Here is a 13,556-nt window from a genome sequence, read left to right as displayed (position 1 = left end):
AGAAAGAGAATAACCCAGAAATGGGCAACCAGGAATTTGCAAATTTCAAGAAGAAATGACTAGTCAACTTGTAGAATGCTACTAACATTTCTAGAGAGCTAAAATTACTGGATGGTTTGACAGTAGGTAGTCTCTGTTATCCTATAGTGTATGCATCTGGCATATATTCCCATATTAATATTGAATTATTAATATTCAATATTGAGCTAAAAAAATATTGAGCTTCCCTGGTGGCTCAGCGGTAAAGAATCTGCCTGCAATGCAGCAGACACAGGAGATGCGGATTCAGTTCCTGGCTCGGGAAGATTGCCTGGAGTAGGAAATGGCAACCCACTCTGGTATTCTTGCCTGGAAAATCCCTTAAGGTCGGAAAGAATTGGACATGACTGAGCATGCACACATTTTGAATTAAGATAAAGATTGATTGACTTGGGATGGCCTATAGGGTAAAACCATAGCAGCTCCCTGAATATAGGAGACCTCTCCTAAAGGACTGACATTTCTCTTGTTCAGCTCTTCCAAAAATGTAGGTTCCAGATCAGGAAACTACAGCTTGGGTAAAATGATTTAACTAGGTGGGGATAGGTAACCCTGGATCCTTCTGGGCTTCTCTTTTCTAGGTTTAGTCTTTAAGGAGGGATTATGGTAAGCATGGATTCTTATTCACCAGTTGTGGGTAGATCAGGAACTATCATAGAATAGGGCCTAAAAGCCTCAGAGAGAAAAATCCTAACTTTTAAGATTCACTGCCTGATTTCTTTTTTGATGTCTGTGTTTTCTTCTCTTTTATTATCTTCTGGCCTTAGCAAAGTTTTATTTAAAAATTGTAACTTTATCTTTGCTGTATCAAGTTATATAAGGGAGTCATAGTCGTAGATCTAACAAGGCATGACCATTATAAGGGGAGCAACACTCTTCTCCCAGTAAGGCCAGTGAGGAGGGACAGTGATAATGAGATCTCCAAGGGGAAAGTCAATATTGAAGACAAGAACTGGAACTCATGGATTTAACTCATAAATTGCCCTTCTGCGTGTAGAGATTCTTCTTTCATTGTCAACCTTAGATCTCAGTTTTATTTATTAAAGAAGGCAATGCCGTTTTCCTTCATCAGTTACATCAGTGACCTTTTTCATTGTTGGGGAATGGAGAAATGAAAGCCCAGTATTTTCATTCATGTGTTCAGTCAACGAGGTTTCGATCCCAGATCGGGAAGATCCCCTGGAGAAGGAAATGGCAACCCACTCCAGTATTCTTGCCTGGAAAATCCCATGAACAGAGGAGGCTGGTGGGCTACAGTCCATGGAGTCGAAAAGAGTCAACATGACAGTGACTAAACAGCAGTTCCGTATTTATTGAAAACCTAATATGGCCACACTCTATGTTTGGCACTGAGTGTACAGCAGCATGGGCTTTCCTGGTAGCTCAGCTGGTAAAGAATCCGCCTGCAATGCAGGAGACCCCGGTTCAATTCCTGGGTTGGGAAGATCCCCTGGAGAAGGGATAGTCTACCCACTCCAGTATTCTTGGGTTTCCCTGGTGGCTCAGTCGAGAGAGTTGAAATAACTTTCCGTATAACACATAGCTAATAAATGGCAGGCCCAGGATTGGAATCCATAGCTATCTGCCTCCTGATAAAGAACTGTTAGTGGTAACTTTTTTCTCATTGCAGATTTTTTTTCTTTTCTTTTTTTTAGGGGGTCCTAAGTGTAGAACTCAAATACGAAATTAGAGCTCAGATGTTCATTCAGCCTTCCCTGAAGAAAAGCTTTCTGCTTTCGTGAGGTACCACCTCATCAGTTCCAGTTGTTTAGCCTCTTCTTTACAGTTGTGCTTAAAATGGAAGAATCATAACTTAAGCTGAATTCTTTATCCTTTGTACCCTTATTGTGTTTAATATCACACTGTCAGAAAGCCTCAAGGGTCTTAACTTTTGATAGTAGCCCAACTCAAGCTTTAACAGGGCTGAATTAACAACTCCTGATATCCATCATAGTGCAGTTTTTGAATTTTATCCATAAAAACAAATTGCAGCTGTGGCTTGAGCTCTTCTTTTTTTGTGTAATTTTTGGCAAGTCTCTTGGTCTTTCTGGGCCTCAGAGACTTTGGCTGTAAAATGAGGGGAGTTGGACTATATATTTTTTCTTTTTTTCTTAACAAAGTCCATAATTTACATTAGGGTTCACACTTGTACATTTTATGGATTTTGATGAATGTATAATGTCATTTATCTATCATTGCAGTATCATGTAGAGTAGTTCACCACCCTAAAAATTCACTGTGCTCCAATCTTTCCACACTTCCCTCTCTCTCCTTGAATAATCTGCCTGCAGTGCAGGAGACCTGGGTTCAATCCCTGGGTTGGGTAGATCCCCTAGTAGAAGGGAATGGCAACCCACTACAGTATTCTTGCCTGGAGAATCCCATGAACTGAGGAGCCTGGTAGGCTACAGTCCATAGGGTCGCAAAGAGTCAGGCATGACTGAACGACTAACACTTTCTCCCTCCCTGAACCCCTGGCAACCACTGATCTTTATACTGTCTCTATAGCTTTGCTGCTTCAAAATGTCATGTGGTTGGAATCATACGATACATAGCTTTTTCAGACTGGCTTCTTTCACTTAACAAATATACATTTAAAGCTCCTCCATGTTTTTTCATGGCTTGATAGCTTATTTATTTTTATCACTGAATAATATTTCATTGTGTGGTTGTAGTTTATCTGTTTGCCTGTTGAAGGACATCTTGGTTGCTTCTAGTTTTGGGCAGTCATAATAAAGATGCTCTGAACATTTTGTGCAGGTTTTTGTGGACATAAGTTTTCACTTAGGCAGGTTTTTTGTGGATATAAGTTTTTATTTAGATAAATAACTAGGAGCATGATTGCTAGATTATATGGTAATCTTATCGTTGTTATTTTTGTTCAGTCACTAAGTCATGTTTGGCTCTTTGCAACCCCATGGAGTCTGCAGCCAGGTTTCCTTGTCCTTTACTATCTCCCGGAGTTTGCTCAAACTCATGTCCATTGCATAGGTGATGCCATTCAACCATCTCATCCTCTGTTGCTCCTTCTCTTTCTGCCCTCAACCTTTCCCAGCATCAGGGTCTTTTCCAATAAGTTGGCTCTTTGCATCAGGTGGCCAAAGTATTAGAGCTTCAGCATCAGTCCTTCCGGTGAGTATTCAGGGTTTATTTCCTTTAGGATTGACTGGTTTGATCTCCTTGCTGTCCAAGGAACTCTTGACAGTCTTCTCCAGCACCACAATTCAAAACTGTCAGTTCTTTGGTTCTGAGGCTTTTTTATGGTCCTATTCTCATATCCGTACATGACAGCTGGAAAAGACCATAGCTTTGACTATATAGATCTTTGTTGGCAAAATGATGTCTCTGCTTTTTAATATGCTGTCTAGGTATGTCATATCCTTTCTTCCAAGGAGCAAGCATCTTTTAATTTCATGGCTGAAGTCACTATCTGCAGTGATTTTGGAACTCAAGAAAATATAATTTGTCACTGTTTCCCCTTTTCTCCCATCTTTTTGCCATGAAGCAATGGGACTAGATGCCATGATCTTAGCTTTTGAATGTTACGTTTTAAGCCAGCTGTTTCACTGTCCTCTTTCACCTTCAACAAGAGGTTCTTTAGTTCCTCTTTGCTTTCTGCCTTAGAGTGGCATCATCTGCATATCTGAGGTTGTTGATATTTCTGCCAGCAATCTTGATTCCTGCTTGTGGTTCATCCAGCCCACATTTCTCATGATGTACTCTGCACATAAGTTAAACAAGCAGGGTGATAATATACAACCTTGAAGTACTCCTTTTCCCAGTTTTGAACCAGTCAGTTGCTCTATGTCCAGTTCTAACTGTTGCTTCTGGACCTGCATGTAGGTTTCTCAGGAGACAGGTAAGGTGGTTTGGTACTCCCATCTCTTTAAGAATTTTCCACAGATTGTTATGATCCACAGAGTTAAAGGTCTTAGTGTAGTCAGTGAAGCAGGTGTAGATGTTTTTCTGGAATTCCCCCCTTTTTTTTCCCTCTGTGATCTGGTGATTGTTGGCAATTTGATCTCTGGTTCCTCTGCCTTTTCTAAATCCAGCTTGTACATCTGGGAGTTCTCGATTCACGTACTGCTTAAGCCTAGCCTGAAAGATTTTGAGCTTTCACTTGCGAGTATGTGAAATGAGCACAATTATACAGTAGCTTGAATGTTCTTTGGCACTGCCTTTCTTTAGGATCGAGATGAAAACTGACTTTTTCCAGTCCTGTGGCCACTGCTGAGTTTTCCAAATTTGTTGGCATATTGAGTGCAGCCCTTTTACAGCATCATCTTTTAGGATTTGGTATAGCTCAGCTGGAATTCCGTCACCTAAACTAGCGTTGTTTGTAGTAATGGTTCCTGAGGCCCACTTGACATCACACTCCAGGATATCTAGCTCTAGGTCACACCATGATCACTTATGGTTAGCTCTGTAATAATTTCCCAGCTATTTTCCAAAGTGACTTTTCCATTTTGCAGTCCGCCAGCATTGAATGAGAGTTCGTCTTCCTTTACATCCTTCTCAGCATTTGGTGTTTGTCATTGTTTTGGATTTTAGCCATTCTAGTAGGTAAATAACGATATCTCATTTTAATTTGCAATTCCCTAGTGAAATATGGTGTTGAGCATTTTTTAATATGCTCATTTGCCACCTGTATATCTTGGTGAAGTGTCTGTTCAGGTCTTTTTAAAGATTAGTGTTAAAACTGATTGGTTTGGTTTTTCGTTGTTGTTGACTTTTAGGAGTTCTTTGTATATTTTGGACACAAGTTCTTTATCAGATATGTTTCACAAATACTTTCTTACAGACTGTGGCTCATCTTTTCATTCTCTTGCCAGTGTCTTTTGCAAAGCAGAAGTTTTTAATAGAGGCATACTTGTCAGTTTTTCTTTCATGGATTATGCCTTTGGTGTTGTATCTAAAAAGTCATTGCCAATCTCAAAGTCACCTAGGTTTTCTTCTGTGTTACCCTCTAGGAGTTTTATAGCTTTGTGTTTTATGCTACAGGTTTCTGTTTCGAGTTAGAGTGTTTTTGGTGAAAGATGTAAGAGTCAGACACAACTGAGCAACTTTTTTTTTTTCTTATAAGATTTGTGCCTGATTCACTTCTGTTTTTATTAATAAAGTTCCTTCTGATCTGAAATTATTCATTTTGATCAATAATATTAAAAGGTGACAGAAATTTAGAAAGAACAAATAATATGCTGAATCTTTACAACTATGTAAGTTTTGTTCTTCCAAAGTGTTCCTTGAGCAAGAGACTTGAAGTCGACCCAAAAATGGGGTCAGGGAGAGCTTTATCTGGAACAATCAGGAGACTGGACTAACAGCTCCATTTCAGTACTCTACTGTTATATATTAAGCTGGCTGAGTGGTGTATGTGCAGATTGTTTGGAAAGACTGCCTACAATTATGAATATTTTGCTTCAATCAAAACCCCATGTTATTTGTTCATATTGAGATTTCTTTGCAACTTTGCCTAGTTGTCGTCGTTTAGTCGCTAAGTTTTGCAACTCTGTGGACTATAGCCTGCCAGGCTCCTCTGTCAGTGGGATACTGGAGTGTTTTAAGGGTGAAAAGAGCATAATTCAAATCAGTCTTGTTTTAGACATATCTTCTCCAGGGGATTTTCCCGATCAGGAATCATACCTGTGTCTCTTGCATTGGCAGGTGGAGTCTTTACCATTGAGCCACCAGGGAAGCCCTTGCCTAGTCATACAGGCTTGCAAAAGCACACCTGTGGTTTCTCTCCAGTAGTTTCACCTTTTTCATACTGTGAAATACTGAAGCCATCTGAACCGTAAATATTATCTCTCTATATTTTGACTGACTTCAGTTTATGTTTTTAAAGGACATTTTCCTAATCATCTATCATTTAGTAACATAAATAGATTTACTTCCAAATACTAGGTGTTTTTTTAAATTTTGGCTTGTAGAAAAATAGTTTTATCAACTGTTTATTTATCATGTGTGTACCTTGGTGTGTATGTGTATGTGTTGTCCAGGTGGCTCATAAAGGTTTTTAAATTTTGAATCTTTAGATTTTATTTTTAAGATGTCTGTAACAAAATTGATTTGAATTCTTTCCTTAACAAGACTGATTTGAATTATGTTCTTTTCATCCTTAAAACACCTATTTCCTAAAACATTATCATACATACTATTCTTAGAAAAGCATTCCTTCTTCTTTTTTGTGTTATTTTGTTCCTATTTTTCAAGAATAAATGAGTGAACCACTTAAATCAGATTTACTATTTTAGTAATTTTTTTTCTCTTAGTATTTTCTCTAGTTCATCTGTGTTTGATGTACCAAATTTACTATGCAGTATGTGTGCGTGCTTAGTTGTGTCTGACTCTTTGTGACAGTTTGAACTGTAGCCCACTGGGCTTCTCTGTCCCTAGGGTTTTCCAGGCAAGAATACTGGAGTGAGTTTCCACTTCCTTCTCCAAAGGATCTTCCTGACCCACAGATTGAGCATGCGTCTCCTGTGTCTCCTGCATTGGCAGACAGGTTCTTTACCCACTGAGCCATTGGAAAGCCTACCAGATTTACTGCAATATGTTTTAAATGTCTAAATCTCCTGTATTTCTGGCTTACTTTAATAGCTTTTTAAAAATTATTGTTTTTTAAAAAATCTATATTCACTTTGCCCTTATTGAAATATTTGTGAAATACTAGACAGGTACACACAATTTATGACAAATTTTATAGACAAATTTCACTGCTGGTTTCATTTTTTTTTCCTATTCTTGTTTTCCTTATCCACATATTTTACATGAATATATACATATATAGAGGTAAGGTATTAAAAGTTTATGTCATTTAAAAGCTAAATATTTCAAACAAAAAGTGAGAATAGCATAATATTAATAAAACCCTTTCACCTACCTCCTGGAATGAAAAATTTGTTAACATTTGGTTTCATTTTCTTATTGCTTGCCTCATCTATTTATTTATTTTATTTTTTTATTGCAGTATAGTTGATGTACAATATTATGTTACAGGTGTACTGTATAGTGATTCATATTTTTGATGGTTATACTCCATTAGCTATGATAAAATATTGGCTGTATTCCCCATGTTGTACAATATATCTTTGTATTTTATTTTATACATAATAGGTTTACCTCTTAATCCTCTATCCATATTCCCCCATTCCTTCTCCCCACTAATAACCAATAGTTTGTTCTCTGTATCTTGAGTCTGTTTATTTTTTCTTATATTCACTAGTTTGTTGTAATTTATAGGTTTCACATATAAGTGATATCATACAGTACTTGTTTTTCTCTTGAGGTACATGTATCTTTTTGAATTAGTGCTTTTGTTTTATTTTTTTCAGATATATATGATATATATGTATATTTCAGATATAGGAATATGGCAGTACTATTTTTAGTTTTTTGAGACACCTCCATACTGTTTTCCTTAGTGGTTACACCGATTTACATTCCTATAAACAGTGTGTGAGGGTTCCTTTTTCTCCATATCCTCACCAACACTGATTTTGTGTTCTTTTAGTTGATAGCCATTCTGACAACTGTGAGGTAGTATCTCATTGTGGTTTTGATTTGCATTTCCCTGATGATTAGCTATGCTGAACATCTTCCTTTTTGGAAAAATATCTTTTTATTCTTCTGCCCATTTTTTAATGGAGTTGGTTGTTTGGTGTTGAGTTGTATGAGCTATTTATATATGTTGGATACTATTGGTCATATCATTTGCAGATATTTTCTCCCATTCAGTAGGCTGTCTTTTCATTTTGTCAGTGGTTTCCTTTGCTGTGCAAAAGCCAAATATAATTTAAGGTTAAATCCTGATTTTGAAGTAGTGGGATATATGCATTACATATATTAATAAAGTTTATTAATTATTAGATGTGTTGCATTTTATGTATTTCTACATTAATTGAATCACTGCAACAAATATTTACTGAATGACTATCATATAATAGGTCAGTGGATAATAGAAAAATAAAATGTCTCTGCTCTTAAGGAACTATAAAGGAAGGCAGATATGTCCAAATCTTGCTAAAATAAAGCTAAGTTTCTTAAAGCAACTTAATTAAATCACACAAACTATAATTAGCAAGTATATTAAAGATAATGCTAAATTAATGACAGTGGATGGCTTTGTAAAAGTTGAAAATCACCAATTAAACCATCTATTGTTAATATTTTTATTCTTTCATTGTTAGAGGCAGTTGGGGGCTTGGTGGGTAGGAGGAAGAAATGGAAGGAAATATTTATTTTTGAGTATATGTGTGTGCTTTTTTTTTTAAAGGAGAGAATAGAATTTACTCTAAAGATAGATTTTTCTCAGTAGTTATCTTCATAGTAGTATATTTGAAGGGAAAATAGTTCTGTTAGATAAAATATTTGTTTTCTTTGGAAAAGAATTTGCAAATTGAATTATACTCAGTCAGACATGTTTGTGTGTGGATTTAAACAAAGGAAAAGTGTTAACCTTAAGCTCGCATCTGTCTGCTATCAACAGTTGTATTAGTTACCGCCCCCTCCATTATCAGTGTGTGTACTAAAGGAATGCAAACTTATTTTAATATTGGCTCAAATAAATAACATTAGGAAAATAAATCTGTTAATATTATTTGTGATCTGAGGACAAATATAGAGAGAATTAGATCCTCTATGATTTATTGAAAGCTGTACAGAAACAGAAAGGGCACCATATTTAGAGTCTGGAGACCTGATTTGAATACTGTTTTTACTATTTATTAGACAAGTCACTTAATCTTGCTTGTTTCTTCATGTGTTAAAAAATAACTGTAATAAAAGTAGTGCCACTTTTTAAACTTGTTAGAACAAAATTTGGTGCTTAAAGGCTTTGTAAATAATTGTAAATACTTTTCAAGTATTGCTTGATAATTTTTAGATTTTTGCCTTTTAGTACAGATATGAAGAATATGCTATAAAAGACTATAAATATTCTGCAGAATTGAGTTTAGCAGTTTTGAGTTTAGCAGTTTTGATTTATCTGTATTTAAGAATCCATGCAGTCACAGAGAGTTAGGTACGACTGAATAACAACAACAATGTGAGCTTTACTGTGAGTATATGCTCAGTCATCTGACTTTTTGCGACCTCATGGACGGTAGGCCCACCAACCTCCCCTGTCCATGGAATTTTCCCTGCAGGAATACTGGAGTGGGTCTGCCATTTCCTACTCTAGGGGTTCTTCCTGACCCAGGGATTGAACCCATGTCTCTTGCAGCCCTTGGGATTTCCCAGGGACTTCCCAGGTGATTTCCAAGGGGCTTCTTAGATGGCACAGTGGGAAAGAATCCGCCTGCCTCACTGTAGTTTTGATTTGCATTTCTCTGATAATGAGTGATATTGAGCATCTTTTCATGTGTTTAGTAGCCATCTGTAAGCCTTCTTTGGAGAAATGTCTGTTTAGGTCTTCTGCCCACTTTTTTGATTGAGTTGTTTGTTTTTCTGTTATTGAGCTACATGAGCTGCTTGTTTATTCTAGAGATTAGTTCTTTTTCAGGTATTTCCTTTGCTGTTATTTTCTACCATTATGAGGGTTGTCTTTTCACCTTGCTTATGGTTTTCTTCATTGTGCAAAAGCTTTTAAATTTAATTAGGTTCCATTTGTTTATTTTTGTTTTTATTTCCATTACTCTGGGAGGTGGGTCATAGAGGATCTTGCTGTGATTTATGTCAGAGAGTGTTCTGCCTATGGTTTTCTCTAAGACTTAGTTTTTATAGTTTCTGGTCTACATTTAGGTCTTTCATCCATTCTGAGTTTATTTTCATGTATGGTGTTAGAAGGTGTTCTAACTTCATTCTTTTACATGTAGTTGACCAGTTTTCCTAGCACCACTTGTTGAAGAGACTGTCTTTTCTCTGTTGTTTATTTTTGCCTCCTTTGTCAAAGATAAGATGTCCATAGGTATGTGGATTTATCTCTGGGCTTTCTATCTTGTTCCATTGGTCTGCATTTCTATTTTTGTGCTGGTACCATACTGTCTTGATGACTGAAGCTTTGTAGTACAGTCTGAAGTCAGGAAGGTTGATTCCTCCAGTTCCATTCATCTTTCTCAAAATTGCTTTGGCTATTTGGGGTCTTTTTTGTTTCAATACAAAGTGTAAAATTATTTGCTCTAGTTCTGTGAAAAATACTGTTGGTAATTTGATAGCAATTGCATTGAATCTATAGATTGCTTTGGGTAGTATAGTCATTATCACTATATTGATTCTTCCAATCCAAGAACATGTTATATCTTTCCATCTATTTGTATCACCTTTGATTTCTTTCATCAGTGTCTTCTTATAGGTATCCTCTCACACCAGTCAGAATGGCCATCCTCAAAAAATCTACAAACAATAAATGCTCGAAAGAGTGCTGTTGGTGGGAATGCAGACCTATACAAGCACTATGGAGAACAGTATGGAGATTACTTTAAAAAGCTATGAATAAAACTACTGTATGATCTAGCAGTCCCACTACTGGGCATATAACCTGAGGAAACCAGAATTGAAAAATACACATGTACCCCAGTGTTCACTGTAGCACCATTTACAATAGCTAGGACATGGAAGGAACCTAGATATCAATCAGCAGATGAATGGATAAGAAAGTTGTGGTACATATACACAGTGGAATATTCAGTTCAGTTCGGTTCAGTCACTCAGTCATGTCTGACTCTTTGCAACCCCATGGACTGCAGCACGCCAGGCCTCCCTGTCCATCACCAACTTTCGCAGCTTGCTCAAACTCATGTCCATTGAGTCGGTGATGCCATCCAACCATCTCATTCTCTGTTGTCCCCTTCTCCTCCTGACTTCAATCTTTCCCAGCATCAGGGTCTTTTCCAATGAGTCAGTTCTTCGCATCAGGTGGCCAAAGTATTGGAGTTACAGCTTCAGCATCAATCATGAGTTCTTTTAGGATTGACTGGTTGGATCTCCTTGCTCTCCAGGGAACTCTCAAGAGTCTTCTCCAACACCACAGTCCAAAAGTATCTGTTCTTCAGCGCTCAGCTTTCTTTATAGTCAACTTTCACATCCATACATGACTACTGGAAAAACCATAGCTTTGACTATACACACCTTTGTTGGTAAAGTAATGTCTCTGCTTTTTAATATGCTGTCTAGGTTGGCCATAACTTTTCTTCCAAGGAGCAAGTGCCTTTTAATTTCATGGCTGCAGTCACCATTTGCAGTGATTTTGGAGCCCCCAAAAATAAAGACTCTCACTGTTTCCACTGTCTCCCCATCTATTTGCCATGAAGTGATGGGACCAGGTGCCATGATCTTAGTTTTCTGAATGTTGAGTTTTATGCCAACTTTTTCACTCTCCTCTTTCACTTTCATCAAGAGGCTCTTTAGTTCTCCTTTGCTGTCTGCCATAAGGGTGGTGTCATCTGCATATCTGAGGTTATTGATATTTCTCCCGGCAGTCTTGATTCCAGCTTGTGCTTCATCCAGTCCAGCATATAAAGTAAATCAGCCAGGTGACAATATACAGCCTTGATGTACTTCTTGTACAACCAGTCTGTTGTTCCATGTCCAGTTCTAACTGTTGCTTCCTGACCTGCATACAGATTTCTCAAGAGGCAGGGTAAGGTGGTCTGATATTCCCATCTCTTGAGGAATTTTCCACAGTTTGTTGTGATCCATGCAGTCAAAGACTTTGGCATAGTCAATAAAGCAGAAGTAGATGTTTTTCTGGAACTCTCTTGCTTTTTTGGTGATCCAACAGATGTTGGCAATTTGACTTCTGGTTCTTCTGCCTTTTCTAAATCCAGCTTGAACATCTGGAAGTTTACAGTTCACATACTGTTAAAGCCTGGCTGGGAGAATTTTGACCATTACTTTACCAGCATGTGAGATGAGTGCAATTGTATGGTAGTTTGAGCATTCTTTGGCATTAACCTTTCTTTGGGATTGGGATGAAAACTGACCTTTTCCAGTCCTGTGACTACTACTGAGTTTTCCAAACTTGCTAGCATATTGAGTGCAGCACTTTCACAGCATCATCTTTTAGGATTTGAAATAGCTCAACTGGAATTCCATCACTTACACTAGCTTTGTTCACAGTGATGCTTCCTAAGGCCCACTTGACTTCGCATTCCAAGATGTCTGGCTCTAGGTGAGTGATCACACCATCATGATTATCTGGGTTGTGAAGATCTTTTTTGTATAGTTTTCTGTGTATTGTTGCCACCTCTTCTTAATATCTTCTGCTTCTGTTAGGTCCCTACCATTTCTGTCCTTTATTGTGGCCATCTTTGCATGAAATGTTGGGATGGAATATTACTCACCTATAAAAAGAATGCATTTGAGTCAGTCCTAATGAGGTGGATGAACCTACAGCCTATAATACAAAATGAAGTAAGTCAGGAAGAGAAAAACAGATATCATATGTTAACACATATATATGAAATCTAGAAAGATAGTACCAACAATCCCATGTGCGGGGCAGCAAAGGAGGCACAGACATAAAGAACAGACTTTTTGACACAGTGGGAGAAGAAAAAGTTGGGATGATTTGAGAGGATAGCATTAAAACATATATATTACCATATTTAAAATAGCCTGTGGGAGTTTGATGACCTCCAAACTCCCAAGGAACCAAAAGCGGGTGCTCTGGTGACAACCTGTAGGGATAGGATGGGGGAGGAGGTGGGAGGGGCATTCAGGAAGAAGGGGACACATATATGCCTATGGCCAGTTCATGTTGATGTATGGCAGAGAACATCACAATATTGTAAAGTAATTATCCTCCAATTAATATAAATACATTAATTAAAAAATAATAGTCTGCCTGCAGGAGACACAGGTTTGATTCTTGGGTTGGGAGGATCCCCTGTAGTAGGAAATGGCAATCTGCTCCAGTATTCTTCCCTGAAAAATTCCATAGACAGTGGAGCCTAGCAGGTTATAGTCTATGGGGTCGCAGAGAGTTGCATATGACTGAGCATACGTGGAGAAGGCAATGGCAACTCATTCCAGTACTCTTGCCTGGAAAATCCCATGGATGGAGGAGCCTGGTAGGCTGTGGTCCATGGAGTCACTAAGAGTCAGACACAACTGAGCGACTTCACTTTCACTTTTCACTTTCATGCATTGAAGAAGGAAATGGCAGCCCACTCCAGTGTTCTTGCCTGGAGAATCCCAGGGACAGGGGAGCTTAGTGGGCTGCCATCTATGGGGTCGCACAGAGTCAGACATGACTGACATGACTTAGCAACAGCAGCAGCAGCAGAGCATGCATGCACACATACGAGCTTTAGGTTTAAAGAAGAAGGAAATTTGTTGTAGGTACTTCCTAGAATCTCAGTTTCTTCTGTTTAAGCATTTTAGAGATACTTTTATTAACAATGTAGTAGGCAGATTGATATATATTACTCTATATACGTACAGTTTCTATTTTTTCTACTAATCTGATTTGTCCTAAAGTTTGAACAAGAAACTAACCAAGAGGAACTTTGCCTAAAATAGAATATTATAAATTGGAGAAATAGCCTCAAGACATGGTGAGAATTGTGAACTGTAAG

At 37.7% G+C, this 13,556-nt stretch overlaps 1 protein-coding gene across 6 annotated transcripts in view; it reads left to right on the top strand.

Annotated features, from left to right (window-relative positions):
* CEP57L1 (centrosomal protein 57 like 1) overlaps positions 1–13,556 on the top strand; it is a 76,156-nt gene that overhangs the window by 9,442 nt on the left and 53,158 nt on the right. Inside the window, exon 2 of one of the 6 annotated variants that reach the window (XM_043890074.1) lies at positions 5,704–5,833. The exons of the other annotated variants lie outside the window; for them this stretch is intronic. The gene's annotated coding sequence lies outside the window, so the exon portion shown is untranslated. The remainder of the gene's footprint in view (positions 1–5,703; positions 5,834–13,556) is intronic. 6 annotated transcript variants of the gene reach the window in all.

The sequence above is a fragment of the Cervus elaphus genome, chromosome 28, assembly GCF_910594005.1.
Source record: "Cervus elaphus chromosome 28, mCerEla1.1, whole genome shotgun sequence".
Classification (NCBI taxonomy): domain Eukaryota; kingdom Metazoa; phylum Chordata; class Mammalia; order Artiodactyla; family Cervidae; genus Cervus; species Cervus elaphus.
The sequence above is the reverse complement of the archived record's forward strand: the minus strand, read 5'-3'. Positions and strand labels throughout refer to the sequence as shown.